This window comes from Mastomys coucha, unplaced genomic scaffold (genome assembly GCF_008632895.1).
Source record: "Mastomys coucha isolate ucsf_1 unplaced genomic scaffold, UCSF_Mcou_1 pScaffold5, whole genome shotgun sequence".
Taxonomy (NCBI): Eukaryota; Metazoa; Chordata; class Mammalia; order Rodentia; family Muridae; genus Mastomys; species Mastomys coucha.
The window spans coordinates 39138115-39144308 of NW_022196911.1; the positions used below are offsets into that span (position 1 = coordinate 39138115).

The 6194-nt window shown below is 42.0% G+C and overlaps 1 long non-coding RNA gene across 1 annotated transcript in view; it reads left to right on the top strand.

The window, feature by feature from the left end:
- Nucleotides 1-6194, top strand: part of LOC116078629 — a 107687-nt gene that overhangs the window by 5960 nt on the left and 95533 nt on the right. Inside the window, exons 2-3 of the long non-coding RNA XR_004113613.1 lie at nucleotides 3330-3444; nucleotides 5533-5622. This is a non-coding gene — a long non-coding RNA (uncharacterized LOC116078629). The remainder of the gene's footprint in view (nucleotides 1-3329; nucleotides 3445-5532; nucleotides 5623-6194) is intronic.

The following is a 6194-nucleotide window of genomic DNA, read 5'->3' on the forward strand; positions in this document are numbered from 1 at the left end:
GGGGGGGTAGAGATTTCCAGTCCGAGGATTGGTGGGATTTCAGCAGGGATTGTTGGGTTTTGGAGCCCAGGGATTGGTGGGTTTTTTTTTGTTTGTTTGTTTTGTTTGTTTTGTTTGTTTTGTTTTTCTGTTTTTTGTTTTTTGTTTTTTGTTTTTGTTTTTGAGCTCAAGAATTGGTGGGTTGTCAAGGGAAGAGATTGGTGGATTTGGGCGAGTTTTCAAACACGGAAGTAGGCTTAGACCTTCTCAGCAAGGTTTGCCGCAAGAGCTCACTCTTTCTTCCAGGTCTCCCTACCCTCTCTCCCGGGCCCTCACTGCAGCAGGGAAGCCACATGCCCTTCTACTCTTCAGACTCTCTAGTCTCTGGTCCCTCTGGATTGAGACATTCCCTTCCCTGTCTGAAACTTTTCCCACCTCCTCTCCACCTGCCTGATTTCCATCTCCCTAATTGATTACCTGTCAGATTTTCTCTTCAAAGTGACTGCTGTCAGGAAGCCTTTAATTGTGTGGGTCACAAGTGGTGCATACCAGTCTGGGAGTGCAGATTGGGTGTCCTTCATCTGAAATGTGTGGGACCTGTGTGTTTTGAATTTTTGGAGATTTAGACTTTGAAATATTTGTATAGACTCAGCACAGAAAGGTTCAGTTTTTTTGTTTTTGTTTTTTAAAATAACATTTGACCCCAGTGAGTAGATAGCTATTAAATACCCCAATGGGGTTGAGATAGCACTTCAAGGCTGCAGATTTCAATGGCTTTCTTGTCTAGCATTTGTTCCTTATGGTGATACCACATTAAAAGGAGTTAAGCTTAAGGGCTGGAAGATGGCTGGTCAGTAAAGTATCACATATAAACCTGCCTGGGAAGCATATGAAGCCCATGTGGTAGAGTGCCTGTAACCCTTTCACAGGGTTGGAGGTGACAGGCAGATTTCCATAAACCCCCAGAATGGCCAATGAGTACAGCCAAATCAGTAAGCACTGGCCTTTATGAGAGACTATCTCAAAATAATAATAATAATAATGAGGAGAGAAACAAAGGAATATACCTGTCCTGGACCTCTAGCTTCCCACATACTCCCCAACACATGCATATACACCCAGTCTTACATTGTACATCAATTTCCTCCAAGGTAAACATTTATTTTGGTAGGTAACTTGATAAGATACAGGGTGCTCTAAAAGGAGGTGAAACATTCCATCCTCCAGGGAGGCTTATTAAGTTCAGGAAATACATAACCAAAAGGCTTCAGGAAGTTCCTAAAACTGACCAGATGTGCTAGACTCCTCTCTCCCCAAGCACATATAAACAGTAGGGAGTTCTGAGAGACAGTTTTAGACAAGCTGCCTAGAAAAGGCTCAGAGGAGTCAAGCTGCCCGGAAGAAGCAGAAATGAGCAGAGCTACCTACAAGAGGCTCAGACCATCCAAGTTACCTAAAAGAAGACATTCCCCAAGGTGTCAAGCTGCCTTCAAGTTGTGAACGTGCTCCAGGATTCCAGTCTTGATGACCTGTTACCCATGCTAAGGTGGCCTTTTGGTGAAACATAAATGTTCATTTCTGTTTCTGTAATAATCCTTTACCCATATTACTATAACTAACCCTAATACAACTTATTGGTTGATCAAGTTGAACTTTGATGGTATCTGAACTTTGTATGTTATTGATTCCCTATCTGGTTGAGTTGACTTTAATTCATGTCTTCTCAGGAATGGTGTCACCAAACTAGTATGCACACATGCAAGCACACTCGCGCATATATTATACAGACATATACACATAGATATATGTATAGATAAGATGCAGCTCAAGAGACGGCTCAGTGGCTGAGAGCACTACTACTCTAGCAGAAGTCTTAGGTTTGCTTCCTAGTACCCATATAGTGCTTCACAGTCCTCACTATCCCCAGTTTGACTGAATCCAATGCCCTCTTCTGTGATCCATGGGCTCCTCCATGCACATGGCGCACATATGCGTGCAGGCAAGCCTCATACATATAAAGCATCTTTTAAAATAAATTAAAAAAATAGTTAACTTTGGTCATCAATGTCATTTCCTAAAGTTTCAGTTTTCTTCACTATAAAAATAGACACCCTTCCTAGAGCAATTTGATTTTTTAACCTTGATCCCATTTGCAACGAATGATGTGTCTGATAAACTTATTCCCTTCCCAGGTTAGGGAGTAAGAGTGAGGTCTAGAGGAATTGAGGCATATCTGTTTTTAATCCATCATCCATGTTCATAATAGAGCAATTAAAACTCATCAGAAAGAAAAATCTCTTGATTTCTTTATCTGGAAACTGCTAACGCATTGGTTTCTGTGGCTTTCTGTCTGCAAATATATATGGGCTTTAGTGAAAAAAAAATAGACTTATCACATTACAGAGAAATTTAACAATGTATTCTATCATGGGTATCTGTGTGGTGCTAGAACGACATCCACATCCACAAAGGGTCGGTAAGTTACTGCCCTGGCTGCAGCATTCCCTCTGTTCCTTCCTGTTCTCTCTTCCTTTTCTCTTCCTTATGGGCTGGAGACAAGAGAATGTACTCTGGTGACTTTGAATAGTTGAGATTTATTAGTAACAGACTAAAAGTGCATTTGGTATTTGTTGTTGTTAGAGCACTATTGCTAAATAGTTCATAAAGTTACTGAGCAGGTTGAATAAATAGTGTCTGGGGCAAGCAGTTGGGAAGATTGCTCTGCAAAGCCCAGCCCAGAACCAGGCCACCAAAGGAGCAGCAGAGGGAACCACGGTCATGAAAAGCAGAGCAAAACCAAGCCAGAGCTAACCCTACCCCTACCACACACAAAACAAAATAAAACAAAACCCAACAAGCCCCTCCATGCCTATGTTTGTGTGGAATTATAAAACCTCACTGGCGTTAGCATCAAGGTGCACAGAAATTGATTTCACTTCACGGGAAGAGTTGGGAATCCCCGGGAAAGGGCAAGGAACCAAGAGAGGGTGAAGACTCCAGGCCAGTTTCACCATCTACAACCTGAGGAAGATCGAGGCAGCGGGGAGCTGAGCTAGTTTTGAAGGCTATTGTGCAGTTGTGTATATGACATGGTGACAGGTGAGCGAACACTTGTGGTAAGGTAATTCAGGGCAAGGATAATAACATGAACAAACACGCAAGGCCTTATCTGGAGTGGAGAGTTGTTCCTTAGGTGGGGGTACATTGTGTGAAGGTGTGTCTCTGTATATCCACTTGATAATTCTGTACTTGCAGAGGGCTAAATGCTAGCAGGATTTCAGTATTTTATTTCTATGGCTCATCACTGGTCTCATATTCTATAAATATTCATTTTTCTTCACCTGCCTAAGGCAATGTAGAGTTGTATCTGATTGGCTGTAATAAAGATCTGATGACCATGAGCTGGGCAGAAAGTGGATGGTGGATTTTCCAGGCTCCAGAGAGATGCTGAGAAGATAATAAGAGGTATGAGATTCAGCCAGGGAACACGGAGGTGAATGGACAGGCCAAAGCAGAGCAGAGAGGTAGAGCTAGCCATGTGGTGGGATGTAGTATCGGAATTAATCGTTTTAGAGTAGCTGTGACATTGCCTTAGCTGAACGGCCCAAGCTTTAAAATATTAACAAAACACTACATCATGATTAGCATCACTGGTGGGTCTGAAATAGTCCTGCTATACCCTTATGTTTACAGCATTAAGAGTCTAAGATGAGTGTGACAGTTAAGGTAAGTAGTTAAGTGGGATGACAGATCATGAAGGGTCTCATCATTATAGACAGGAAAAGAACACACTTTCTCTGGACAGTAGTCACGGAACACTTCTGACACCAAATGCATGAGTTTTGTTCCTATGTTAAGTAATTCTCCAGCTCTCTGAACATTGTCCTATAACAAAATTACAATAATAATTACATGTGTTGCTGAAAAAACCCCAGAGGCCAAGGCTTCAGTTTCCTATTTCAGGCACTAGTCACTAGTCCCTGAGTAGCACCTGTACTGATCACTCCTGCATAAGTAAAGGATTCCCATCCTCTGATGCTTTGGTTTGAAAATTTCCTAAGTGGCTCACACAGAGAACTAACCATGGACATAGAGACAGGCAAATGGTAGAGATGCTAAGGGAAGGGCTCAGGGTGTGGCATTGCATGATGAATCCATGTTCTATGTGGATATTCTAACCTCCAAGAATCTGAATGAAACTGCCAGTCTGGAAACTCTGTGCACTCCTAATTTTATGGAGGTGTCATAAGACTGGCATGATTGATCAAACAATTGGCCATTTGGAGATTGAACTCAATGTCCCTAGAAATTAGAGGCTGGAGCACAAAGGACCGGTCCTTTTGTCCCATGACTGCTTCTTCTGGCAACCAGTTCCCAATGACACTCTGGAAATTCCAAGCATTTTAGGAGCTTTGTGTAAGGAAGCAGAAATGAAGATAAATGCATACTAAAATATTATAACTAAGGAGCCACAATTGTATCCTGGTTAGTGGTGATGCTGGAGGAGGGACTTTATGAACCTTGAGAGACATCTCATCATCTGCATCTGAGAGAATTCTCTGTGGACAGCTTTCATAAATGAGAGGGAGTCAGGACTGGAAGACAATGGGAAAAAGCATGTTAGAAACAATGGTGGCACAAGGCATCCTCAAGGTGGGGGAGATGTGAGTTTATTTCCCAGATACTAAAACTTGATACGATGTGTTAGCTGATTAGATGTAAGGATACAAGGAACACAGTCAATGATGCTGTCATGTTTCTGGCTGACCAATGGTGTGGATGGTGATTTATCACCAAGATGGAGTACCCTTGGTGATAAAGAGGATTCAGGATTTGGGTAATGAGGTGGGGTTGCAGAATAGATAGAATAATAGTCCCCCCAAAGATACTGTCATATATTATTATTGTATTTTTCAAATGAGACTTTGCAGCTATGATTATGATTTGAATGAAGAGATGGGTTTGGACTGTCTGGGTGTACCTGAGGAAACTACAAGGGTCCTTGAGAAAGGGAGGGAGGAGGGCCACAGGAGATGTGACAATAGAAGATGAAGTTGGACTGAGTAAGCTACAACCCAGTATACCCTAGAAAGTCAGAATCAAGTTGATTATTCTAGGGAACTTCCAAAAAGGATGTAGCTCTTTGGGAATCTTCATTTCATCACACTGATACAGACTTATAGCCTTCAACTTGTATCCTTTCAAGCTAATGAGTATATGATCTGTTCTAGAAGCAAATTAAAAAAAATAATTCTAGATGTTGTGGGAAATCCACTAGGATGTACTTGAACTAAGGATAAAACACCCATGCTGGAAATGCAGGCACTGATGTGACTGGTTAATGGCCTTGGATTTCCCAGGAAGATGATATGGACTCAGAGGGTTTAATTCAGGAAGTTCGTTTGAGAGTAAACAGGGAAATAGGACTTGAAGACATCAAAGGAATAATAAAATGTGCTGTGTGGATATCTAAAGGCAGGGTACCAAGATGGAGGTCTTTCTTGACCACTACCAATCAAGTAACTATGTGCCCATTCAATCCTGCAAACCTAGAAATCCTGAAGGATGAGATTGGAGCCAACTCACAGCTGAGCAGGAGGAGTTGTGGTGCAGGATGGCATAGTGGAATGTGGAGAAGTAAAGGTGAATGTAGACCCTTGGCTTTGATGGGGAGGGAGAGATTGAACTGGGAAAGGGTGAAAGATGAAGGGAGGTGATTTCTTTGTTAAGATGAGAGAGTAAGAGAGGTGAGAAGTTTGATTGCATCCATGAAGAAGTTGAAGGGCGTCTGGGATGAGGACAGACGAAAAGTCAATGGACAAAGTCAGGTATTTGAAGAGTTTGTTGGGGGCGGGCCCCAAAGAAAAGCACCAATGTCAGGATCAATCTTAGATAGGAGGATGATAATACTTCCTATAGGAATGAAGAGAAGGAGGCTACCCTGGTTAGAGGATGAGGGGAGGGTAAGCTGTGCTAGAAGAGATGGAAGTGGGAAAGAACGTTTCATGTACTAGTTAATATGGCCAGACACTAAACAGTAATCTTCCCTGCTTCTCTGGATGTGTGTTTAGAGGTAGGTGTCTTCTCCAATTATGTCTCTGCCTTATCCTTCAAAGATTTAATAATATATACATGTGTGTGTATGTGTGTATGTGTGTGTATGTGTGTGTGTGTATGTGTGTGTATGTGTGTGTATATGTGTGTGTGTTATGTGT